This window comes from Phodopus roborovskii, unplaced genomic scaffold (assembly GCF_943737965.1).
Source record: "Phodopus roborovskii unplaced genomic scaffold, PHOROB, whole genome shotgun sequence".
Classification (NCBI taxonomy): domain Eukaryota; kingdom Metazoa; phylum Chordata; class Mammalia; order Rodentia; family Cricetidae; genus Phodopus; species Phodopus roborovskii.
The window spans coordinates 58,145-71,046 of NW_026127048.1; positions in this window are offsets into that span (position 1 = coordinate 58,145).

The following is a 12,902-nucleotide window of genomic DNA, read 5'->3' on the forward strand; positions in this document are numbered from 1 at the left end:
TAAATAATGAATTATTATTTACTTTCCTAGTTTAACAGTTAAATAAGTAAGTGTAGTATTAGATGATGTGATGGTCTGGCAGGATGGAACCCCATAATGAGGCTCAAACCTCCAGTGATCACTGAATACATAATGACAGATTTTCATAATTAAATGAATAAACATTAAACAAGTGGATATTGTTTTATACGTGAAGCCTAAAAGATTGCTCAATACTGAAGAGTCATTGAGTTCTTAATCATAGATTTGAACATATAAATGAATGAATAAAGAGATATTTTTTCATAATTCACTTCTAGAGAGATAACAAAATGAAATCATCATTGATTTAAATAAATAAAGAAATAATGAAATCACAAGAGACAATTAACACCATCAAGTTGGATCCAGTCTTCACTCTTCCTGGAGTAGAAAAGGACAGATTTGATAACTGAAATAATCAGATAGTTAGATCGTCTATCACATTTGAGTCACACAAGGTGGCACCAAACGTCAGGGTACACAGATTATATAATGAAACAATTTAATAATTACATCTTCAAGTATGTAAGTTGTTGACCTTTTTTTGTATCAACAATTCCTGGGCAGACTTTCCAGATATGAAAATGTATGCTGTCACCACATTTTTTTTAAAATTCCATTAGTTAATCATCAGATAATCAAACTCTCTTGCCTGATGAATTCTGTTGGCATGATATCTTTACCAGTACCTGAATCTCTGTTGTAGTGCGGCAAGACCTGAGATAATGGGCCCATTCCTGCCAAACCAGTAGTAGCCAAAATGTTGATAACAGCTGAAAAGGTGGCTGCAGCAGCAGCATCACCAGCATACTTGAGAGAGAGATGTTCTTCTATGTTCTGGGTCGTCATCCTTTTGCCAGGTCTCATTGGTGGTACCTACCTCCTTGTGCCACTTTGTTGTCTAGTCGTAGATCACAACCAATGAGAAGATGTGGAGGAAGAACAGGTAGTCAACACCCAGAGCACCATGCAGGCCTTGGTGAAGTCCTTGTATTTCTCAGAGGGCACCATGCAACCTTCTTGACTCAAACATCCAGCATCCCTAGTACTCTGGCAGATGCATAGACATTCACTAAATGTTCTGCCCATGTCTACAACTTTCCTAACCTCGTCCCTGACAGATATTTGCACCCTAATCCTAATCGGTGATGGGATGGCTTTGTCTGTCTCTTAAATAATTTAAAGAATTAAATAAGTCAGTAGTAGCTAACTGTCACAATAAAGAGGTGATGTAGCATATAACTGGCAGGGAAGCATTGCAAGACTCCAGTCATGAAGGATGTCATCATCATCAATTAAAACAATGAATCATAAAATGTAATATTACACATTAACGCCACAAGAGGGAGCTTTACAGGTCTCTTCATGGAATGGAGGATTTTTGGTTTACATCACTATACAGATATTTACATTACTTGTGTATTAACATGAATTGTCAATTTAAATTTGTTACTTAGTAATTAGATGATCTGTGGCACCAAATTCCAGGTGTCATGGATAATATAATCATTTTTATATAATTTATAAATCAAATAATGAATTCATTTAACATCATGCACTTCCCTAAGGTGTCCCCATAACAGACTCGTGAACGATGCTGTCGTAATTAATTTAAGTATTTTAACTACATAATTGATATTTAGATGGTCTATAATAATTGCCTCCAACACCGTGGAACCACAATCCACTAATCATGGATTATCTAATATCTTATTTAATAATCAAATAACAACATAATCAGAGGATGAAATGATCTGCCATACTTGACACAATTGACTCTTACTTGACTCCCACATGATTGTGTGAAAGTCCCCCCTTATTTGATCGCAGAGTTGACTAGTAAAATGTTTAAATGGTGAAGTGTCATTGTGTATGCAGAGCTTTTAGAAGATATGACATATTTAATGTTGGGCGGCTACCTCAAAAGAGATGGACTGCAATCCAATAATCCCTTAGTCTACTCTAACAAATGGATTATCACCTTCCTGAAGGAAGTTAACAATGGAAAACTCACCTTTTGATGAGGAATTGTGAGTCTTATTATGTTTTGTTCCATCGTTTTACATCTTAGGAGATATAGCATCCATAAACAGAAGCCTTTGAAGTGCTTCTCCAGACTATGTTCTCCAATAATTAGGTAATCTTGAATTTGGTAACCAGTAAAAACTGTAGGCAAACTTCCAGAGATTTGGCTATGACTTGGTCTGGCGAATCAAATGCTGTCATGAAAAGTTTTAGGAGATAGTTATCTTGGGAGACTGTAATTTCCCATGAAAACACGTTCTCAAAGCTGCTCTCTGGTCCTTGGTCCATGATACCAGGATACAGATTGCAAGCAGGGTTTCCAGGCAACATTTATGATCCAACATTCTATCACATTCTAGTTCCCCTCCCACATGCTAAAAATAGCATACCCATCGATGAACTAACCTTACAGCCTCACTGATTTTCTCTCAAAAACAAAGCAGGGCTCTTTCTTTTGATTTAAATATATTTACCAGTCTCTCAAGCTGCAACATGCCTATAGTGATATAAGCATGAAAATGAAAGCATCATTATGCCTTTCATGTACATTGATGAGTATTTTAAACCTGTTTTCTTTGCTTCAATTTTCTAAATTCTAGAATGGAAACAATACAACAAATCGCCTCTACCATAATTCTTTTATCTTTATTGGAAATAAAATGAACTCCTCTTCATTCTTTTACCTTTAGAGGAACATGATCCCATGGTTTCTCAGAGTTGTTTAGATTTGCATTTGGCTGATGACTAAGGATTTTGAGTACTTTCTTATTTTTCTTTCAGTCATTTTGGATTCCTCAATTGATAGTTCTCTATTAAGTCCTGCACCCCGCTTTCTATTATAGTTATTTAGAGTTATTTATTCTTGGTGGTGTGTCATGTTATCAGCCCGGCAGAGTTCATTAGATGAGATTCCCTGACCTAGAGATTATTCAGTTATTCCATTTTTAAATAGGTGGTGACTGTGTCCTTCATGGGTCAATTCTGTTGCAAGCTCTCAGAAACTGATATGCAACATAATACAGTTTTTTTTAAATTGTGTAATCATTCGGTTGTTAAGAATCTATAATTATGTAATCACTAATCACTGGATAACGAAGTGTCCCTCATTCTGTGGGCACTGCTTCAGGTACCGATCTCCTGTTGTGTCAATCGCACAGCAGCCAAATGACGGATGACACCATCATTACTTATGCAATCAAATAAGTTAATAATTAGATAGTCCTAACTTTCTTAACTTTCATAAGATGGAACCCAACTCCAGTGATTTTCAAGGAAGTAGTACTTAGATAATGAATTAATGCCCCACGATTAACTCCCAGGGAGGGATGTCCAGACTCCAATCATGAAGAACAATATCTTCATCGATTTAAATAATTATTATATAATGAAAAATGATTGAATAATGACAAGGTTGTCCATACTCAAATCCCACATGGAGTACTCAGACTGATCTCTTCCTGGAATAATGATTTATTTAAAAATTAAATTGATAATTAATTAGTTGGCATTTTATATTAACGCCTACGAGGTGTCACCAAAGTCCTAAAACTATCGCTGATGTAATGATCTATTTACATAGCTAAATAATGAAGCAATGAAATAATGTTATGTCATCAGCTCCCAAAATCTGACTCCAAAAGAGACTCATGGTCCATAACATTACCTGTATTTTAAATACGTTAATTAAATGATGAATTATTAAATAATTTCCTAGTTTAACAGTTAAATAAGTAAGTGTTGTATTAGATGATGTGATGGTCTGGCACGATAAACTCCCATAAGGAGGCTCAAAACTCCTGTGATCCCTGAATACATAATGACAGATTTTCATAATTAAATGAATGCCACACCAGCTCCAGTGGAGACAGAGTAGAAATGGCTGAGAGAAATCTAAATGGCTACCTGTCCAGAGGTTCGCACCACATGTGGTTATGTCTCCTGGTGAAAAGTGGTTCAGGACTCTACAGGTGATTGCCCGACTGACAGTCGGGAATGGGTGCTAGGTGTTTGTTGTGCTATGATAACTTTAATGTTTTTGATCATAGGTGCTTTGGTCTATAGCTCCACTGTTAATTCAGAGAATCCCAGAAAACACTTAGATATAGTTTCAGAGACAGAAAAATATACAGATCAGCCCTCAGCTACAAATCCCAGGGCACCAGTGGAGACTTCAGGTGTCATCCCAAGGCCTAATGAGTTAACATACCTAAAGCTATAGGAATTTGCCCACAAGATGACCCTGCGTAATTAGACCACCCACAGCATAGCTGTTGTGGGGATTTACTACTGAGGTTTTAGGGTGCCTAAATCAATATAACAGTACAAAAATTCTTATCAATGCTGTTATAGTTTACTGACCAGAGACAAGGATTATTCTCTAAACTCAGTAAATCAAATCCCTGGTAAGCTGACCACAAACAAGTCAAAATAAACATGAGATGTATTTACGATCTCATGCTCCAAAATAATTGCTGACATTTCTATAGTATGTCTGTAAATTTTAAACTGTGGCCAAAGATCTGTTCGTTGAACTTTCTGCATAAAAACCTGATGGAAAAAGCTTTATAAGTGTCTGATGCCACCATGAAAGAGTTTTACGTAAAACAATTAGTATGGGAAAATGCTAATACATTATGTAAATATTTAATCAGGCCCATAAGGAAAACAGGGTCAATACAGGATTACATAAAAGTATGTGCAGATGACTCCCCTGCTATAGTGCAAGGGATGGCTTATGCAGCCGCTGTGCAAGGGAAGAAATAATCTGCTTTAGTGAAACAGACATATTGGAGAGGCAATGGTAAGAATCCTGCCCCCACTTGTTTAATTGTGGAGTAACAGGTCATATGAAAAAAAAAAAAAAAAGACTGTAATAAGGGAGGACAGGGTGGAAGTCCTAAAAAAGGTCCCTGACATTTGCCCAAGATGTAAAAAGGGAAGGCATTGGAGGAATGAGTGTCATTCCAAGTTCGCTAAAAATGGGACTGAAATTGAAGGAAGTCCTAAGGAGGAATCAAAAAACTTGTAAAGGGGAAGCCTCTCAGCCCCCCAAAAAAGAGAGGAAGAGAATGGATGGGAAAGAGGGTAAATGAAAAGAAAAAAAGAGAAAAAGAAATAAAAATGGAAGACAAGGCAAGGAAAGGCAAATGAATGTAATGAAAATGAAAAATGGAGGGGGGAGTGAAAGGATGAAAATGGCAGGAAATGTAAGGAAATTAAAGGAAATGTAAGGAAATGAAACAATAAAAAATGGTAAGCAAGGCAAGTGAAAGCAAGGGAAAAGAAGAGTTATGAAGGTAAAGGAAGGGATTGGAAGGCAAGACGATATAAGTCAAAGGAAGGTAACAGAAGGAAAGGGGAATAAAACGGCAAGGCAAAGTTATAAATGGGAAGGAAAGAGTAGGAAAGGGAGTCAGCACAGTAAAGTAGGCAATATCATTAAAGGGAAGAGTAAAAAAGGGGAGGAAAAGAAACAAAAGGAATGCAAAGGAAGAAAAGGAAATGAAAGAGAGACCCAGGCAACCTCTCTGCAGGGAAAGAGGCTGACCCTGAGAGGAGGTGGCCAAATATGAGTGGGACTATTATCATGACTCCCCTAACATTGCTCCTTCCTCTGCTTGGCAAATGCAGCAGGTCATTCTGCCTAGCCGCTCCTCAAGGAGAATTCTAAACCTTACAAATCCCCTGCCCTACTGCCCTCCCCCAATGCTGCTCCAGGGTTTAGGGAAGCAAAGATTAGGCCCTGAAAATGCACCAGGTCAGCAGGAACTGTGGGTGCCAAGAACTCAGATTTGCTACAATGGTGGTTATTTACTTTTCAAGCAGCTACAGTCACAGATAAAGTGCAGGGGGTAAACCCAGGCCCAGTGAGCAAAGCCAGGACCTGACCTAGAGGCCTGCAGTCTTAGGAGCTGCTGTGTATGGAAAAATTAATGCAGCCTGTCAGAAACTGGTGAATTTATTGAAATTTGTTCAGATTTTGGATGCTCATAGTTCAAAGGTTATCTATAACAGCTGCATTACAAGAGATTTCAATTAAGGATGTTTTATTTCAACAAACTAATCTTGGTATAAAGAAAATGAGAGCGAAAAAATGAATGTATGCTCTGTATGTATGGTGTTGCCACGCATGTGAGTGTCTGAGTGTCTGAAGTGTGATTGTGAATATGTGAATGTATAAATCCCAACAATAGGTCTACTTAAATTGTTTGAGGTTGAGAGAGAGAGAGACCTCAAGTTGGAGATCTGCATCTCCCATGACTATCTTGCAGAGTGAAACAGTAGGAAATGGTCAAGGCCAAAATGGCCTGAGAGCTAGGGAAATCTATATGGATGGCTCAAAAGAGTTTAACAGAGGAGAGAATACAGATATCTTCCTGAATTTTGGTGGTTATAAAAGAAATTGAAAGAATGGAGGTTAATGTAAGATTTGAGAAAAGCTATTGAAAGGAGGCCTCAGTGAAGATGCAAATGAGACCTTGTCAGCTATTGAGAAAAAGCCTCAGGGAACTGCAGCCATGTTAGACCCCCACCTAGAAAGGTGTCAGTGAAAATGTAAATGAGATCAGGTCAGCTAATGAAATCTTTACAGGTCAGAGTCGAAAAAGTTTTCAAAAGTATTTGGGACTTATGTTTCATCCTAAAGAAATTAGGCCTCAAAAAATTAGAAATTAGAAAAGATAGCTTATGATCATTGAATGATTTTCAGAAGTTATTAGGAAATATTCCAATGTTTACATCACTTTCTTTTTAAAGCACCTACTGGTGATTTGAAACCTTTAAGTGATACCCTAAAAGGAGATAGTGATCCCAATTCACCTAGACAGTTAACTAAAGAGAGAAGACAAGTTCTCTGTATAGATTTAGGTCCTAAGTTTTCAAGCTTTTATTAATTATAATTTTTGGTCCATCAGCTTTTGCTCAGTTTTTGGAAAAATTTGATAATCAGTTTATAGACATTACAATTTGTACTAATACATCCTTTTGTATTCCCAAAAATTGTAAGGGGTAATCCTATAAAAAATGTTGTTAGTTTCTCCTGGTGGTTCTTCTGATGAAAAGCAGCTTATGTTATTTACTGATGGGAAAAGAATATGTAATACAGACAAATCCATCTTCAGCTCAAATAGTTCAGTTACAAGCTGTTACAATAGTTTTTCACCTTGCAGTACATGATTCATTTAACTTATATACTAAAAGTCATTATGTTTTCAGAACTCTTCAAGTTTTAGAAATAGTTCCATACATTGGAACTAGTAATAATCAGGTTAAAATATTGTTTGAGCAAATTCAAAGTGTCATTCATTATAAAGAGAGTCACTGTGCTTTGTGGGTCATCTAAGAGCTCATTCAAACTTTCCCGACCCACTGGATAAAAGTAATGAGTCAATTAATAGACTGATAAAAATGGTTGCTTTATCTCAGGTAAAATTAGCTCAACAGTCACACAGCTTTCATCAACAAAATAATAATAGTCTAATAAAAAAAAGAATTTGCTTTAACTACACAGACTACTCAACAAATTGCCAAACAATGTGATGTGTGCCCACAATATTTACCTGTAACTAATATAAGAGTAAATATTCCGGCCTGCTTCCTAATCATTTATGGCAAATGGATGTTATTCATATTGCAAAATTTGGCAAATTAAAGTGTATGCATGTGACAGTCGATACATATTCATGCTTTTTAATGTCCACTACACAAACTGGAGAAGCCACTAAGGATGTGGTAAGTAATTGTTTAAAATGTTTTGCTTACATGGGAGTTCCTTTTAAAATCAAGACAGACAATGTTCCTGCTTATACTACTAGAGGGTATAAAGAGTTTCTGCAGAAATGGCAAATTGAAGGATCCACAGGGACCCTTATAGTCCACAAGGACAGGCAATAGTGGAAAGGAGTCATCAGCTTTTAAAAGCTCAGATCATAAAGTTAAAGGCTTCAACGTCTTATTAGACTCCTTATCATGTGTTAATATATGTTCTGTTTGTGCTTTATCATATGAATGTTAATGATAAGGGTCTCAGTATAGCTGAGAGATACTGAAATACTCAGGCTGCTGCTAGACATCAGCCTCTGGTTTGCTGGAAGGATCTGTTAACAGGTCAATGAAAAGGGCCAGGTATGCTTATCACCTCTGGAAGAGGCTAAGCTTGTGTTTCCACAGAATGAAGACTCCCAATCTGGGTCCCAGATCAATTCATCAGACCCTATCAGCAAAAGGCTCTCACAGAAAACAAAGAGGCGGAGAAACCACTAGCTGCAGACAATGAGGAAGCCCCTGATGAGACTGATGATAGCAAATATAGAAAATAAAACCACCTCCAAATCCAATTTTTAAAAAACTTTTCTTGCTGTCTTGTCAATAAATTCTGGCGTAAATGGGGAAAGCTCCTGGGTTCACATTCCCAAGCCTCCACTCTTACATCCCATGGTTTGGGGAAATACAGAGCTCATTAAAATCATGAATATTGTTACTGATGTGCTAGGAAGGAACTCCAGATTTTCATATGGGGATTAATTCATCTGGGTATGTAAATTACGAAGGTAGATCAGATTCCTTACCAAGCTGCATAACACTTGGTGGTATCCCTCCAGCTGGTTGTTTGCATGTCAGCTATAGAACTTTCCTCACTGACACTCCTGAAAATAAGCATGTTACAGACAAGAGTCCAAAACAGCGGCCTATGTGGCAACTACAAATTGCTACTTTATGGCACTCTAATTTTAATGAGACTATGGTAATAAATCAGCCGCTGCCTTCTAGATTGCCACATTGGTCGGTAAAATACAAAAAAAAAGATGGTTTATGGGAGGAAAATGAAGATTAGATGCCTAACTGGCTTCATTGCGGATTTCCTCACACTGGAACAAGGGTTTCTCCATTGGCTTCAGGAGAAATTATCTGGGATTTTTCTGTACCATCACCTGATCATGGATATTCTGGCTACCTTAAGGATCATTTTGCTCAATTTGGAGGATACACTCCTCCTAAAAACAAGCCCATAAGGAGATGGTATTCAGCAGAGTGGGAGTCACCTGTTTGGTATTTGCAAAAACCACATGGTACTTTTGGGATTCCTCAGCCAGATCTGTTCAGGTTAGTTGCAGCAGCCAATGTTATAGTATTTAAAAAAAAAAAAAAAAAAAAAGGCTGCCAAGTCCATAACTTTTCTCTCTTACCCCTATGCATTAATGATTGGACATAACAAATTTGTGCTTATCAAGAAATAAGGGGACTCATTTTTTGTTGAGTGTCAATCCTGGATATTAACTAATTGTGTCCAATAAGGTTATGATAATCCTTTTCAACTATATTGATTATTAAAAGGCCTGCTTATGTGATGCTAACATTAGATTTCGGTAATGATACTTGGTATGATAATGCTGGTGATGCCCCTGCTGCAACCATCTTTTTAGCTGATATCAACATTTTGGCTATTACTGCTTTGGCAGGAATGGGCCCATTATCTCAGGTCTTGCCGCAATATAACAGAGGTTCAGGCGCTGGTGAAGATATCATGCCAACAAAATTCATCAGGCAAGAGAGTTTGATTATCTGACGATTAACTAATGGAATTTTAAAAAAACTTGATGACAGCATACTTTTTCATATCTGGAAAGTCTGCCCAGTAATTGATGATATAAAAAATGTGAACGACTTACATACTTAAAGATGTAATTACTAAATTGTTTCATTATATAATCTGTGAACCCTGAGGTTTGGTGCCACCTTGTGTGACTCAAGGGTGATAGACGATCTAACTATCTGATTATTTCACTTATCAAATATGTCTTTTTCTACTCCAGGATGAGAGGAGTCTGGATCCAAATTGTTTATTATCCAAATTAATTATCCCTTGTGATTTCATTTTTTATTTATTTAAATAAATGTTGATATCATTTTGTTATGTCTCTAGGGGTGAATTATAAGAAACTATCTCTTTATATATTCATTTTTATGTTCAAATCTATGATTAGGAACTCAATGACTGTTCAGTATTGAGCAATCTCTTAGGCTTCACGTATAAAACACCATCCACTTGTTTAATATTAATTCATTTAATTATGAAAATCTGTCATTATGTATTCAGTGATCACAGGAGTTTTGAGCCTCATTATTGGGGTCCATCGTGCCAGATCATCACATCATCTAATACTACACTTACTTATTTAACTGTTAAACTAGGGAATTATATAACAATTCATAATTTAACTAAGGTATTTAAAATACAGGTAATGTTATGGACCGTAAGACCCTTGTGGAGTCAGATTTTGGGAGTTCATGATGTAATATCATCTCATTACTTCATCATTTAGCTATGTAAATAGATCAATACATCAGTGATAGGTTTATGACTTTGGTGCCATCTCGCCAGTGTTCATATAATTAGTCAACTAGTTAATTATCAATTTAATTTTTTAAATGTATCATTATTCCAGGAAGAGATCAGTCTGACTAGTCCATGTGGGATTTAATTATGCACCACCATGTCAATATTCAATCATTTTTCATTATATATTAATTATTTAAGTCGATGAAGATGTTGTTCTTAATGACTGGAGTCTGGCCATTTCTCCTTGGGAGTTGATCATGTGGCATGATTTAATTGACTACATACTACTTCCTTGACATTCACTGGAGTTGGGTTCCATCTTATGAAAGTTAAGTATGCAGGACTATCTAATTATTAACTTATTTGAATGCGTAAGTAATGACGGTGTCATCGGTCATTTGGTTGCTGTGCAATTGACACAGCAGGAGATCGGTAACTGAAGCAGTGCCCACAGAATGAGGGACACTGTGTTATCCAGTGATTACTGATTATGTAATCATAGATTTTTAACAACCGAATGATTACACGATTTAAAAAACTGTATTGTTTTGCATAATCAGTTTCTGAGAAGTTGCCACAGAACTGACCCAAGAAGGACACAGTCACCACCCATTATAAAAAAGAAATATCAGAATAATCTCTTGATCATGGAATCTCATCTCATGAACTCTGTCGGGCTGATAACAGGACACACCACCAACAATAAATAACTCTATATAACCATATTAGAATGCGGGGTACAGAACTTAATAGAGAACTATCAAGTGAGGAATCCAAAATGACTGAAAGAAAAATAAGAAAGTACTCAAAATCCTTAGTCATCAGCCAAATGCATATCTAAACAACTCAGTGACACCATGGGATCATGTTCCTCTAAAGTTAAGAGAATGAAGAGGAGTTTATTTTATTTACAATAAAGAGAAAATGATGATGGTAGAGGCGATTAATTGTATTGTTTCCATTCTAGAAATTAGAAAATTAAAGCATAGAAAACAGGTTTAAAATACTCATCAATGTACTTGAATGGTGTAAGGCTGCTTTCGTTTTCATGCTTATATCACTATAGGCATGTTGCAGCTTGAGAGACTGGTAAATATTTTTAAATCAAAAGAAAGAGCCCTGCTTTGTTTTTGAGAGAAAATCAGTGAGGCTGTAAGGTTAGTTCATCGATGGGTATGCTATTTTTCGCATGTGGGAGGGGAACTAGAATGTGATAGAATGTTGGATCATAAATGTTGCCTGGAAACCCTGCTTGCATTCTGTTTCCTGGTATTATGGGCCATGGACCGGAGAGCAGCTTCGAGAAAGTGTTATCATGGGACATAACAGACTCCCAAGATAACTATCTCCTAAAACTTTTCATGACAGCATTTGATTCGCCAGACCAAGTCATAGCCAAATCTCTGGAAGTTTGCCTACAGCTTTTACTGGTTACCAAATTCAAGATTACCTAATTATCGGAGAACATAGATAGTCTGTGGAGAAAGAGTTCAAAGGCTTCTGTTTATGGATGCTCTCTCTCCTTAGAAGTAAAACTATGGAACAAAAGATATTAAGTCTTGGAATTCCCTGGGTTGACCCCTGATACTGTTGCTCCTGTCTTCAGTCCCCATCGAGAGCACCCTAGGATATCTGATACACCCCCACCCATCCCCACTGAAAGCCTACACCCCCTACCCTGTGCCCTACCCCACCCACGGTCCTGCTGCTCTGGTTGAGCACTGGGACAGAGGGTGGATCCAACATTCCTCCGTACTTCGGAGACTTCTAGGAGCAATTCTGAACAAAGGACTATCCACGAGGGACCACCCTTAATTTCCACCAGCTTGGTCTCTGACCCCACCTCCAGTCCTCTGCTGGAGTCCCGGGCCCCTCCCAGAGATCCACCTATCTCTGCAGGTCCACTCGGAGTTCCTGCAGGCAAGATCCTGGACCCCTAAATCCTGGCCTCTGCCAAAGAACGAGGTCTCAGCTGGAGAAGTGCCAGTTTCCAGTGAGATCCCACTATCATGCAAAACCTTCTCAAGTTCCAGCTCAGCCCTTGCCCGCTTCCACCAGCTATTGGACAGAGCTATTGGCCAGAGCTATTGGCCAGAGGACCACTGTGAGTACCTCTTGCATCTTCTTCTGGATCCTCATCCTTGACCCCATCCCTGGATCCCTGTCTGTGGAGAAACATCCTAGAGTGCTTGGAACACACAGAGCTACAGATATTGAATCTCAGACCCACATAAGCCCATCGGGGAAGTACTATGGAGAGAGGGGGCCTCTCCTACCGGAAAAAGCTATCGGAAGAAGGCAATACAAGAGAACACCTAACAACAGAAAAACAAACATGACACCACCAGAATCTAGGGAATCTACACCAACTAGAATGGAACACAACAACAATGCAGAGGAAGCAGAAGGGTACGACTTAAAAATTACCATCATAAAAATGATGGAGTCCCTCAAAGAAGATGTGAGAAAAATCCCTTAAAGAAATGGAAGAAAAAAAAACAAACAAAAAAGTGGAAGA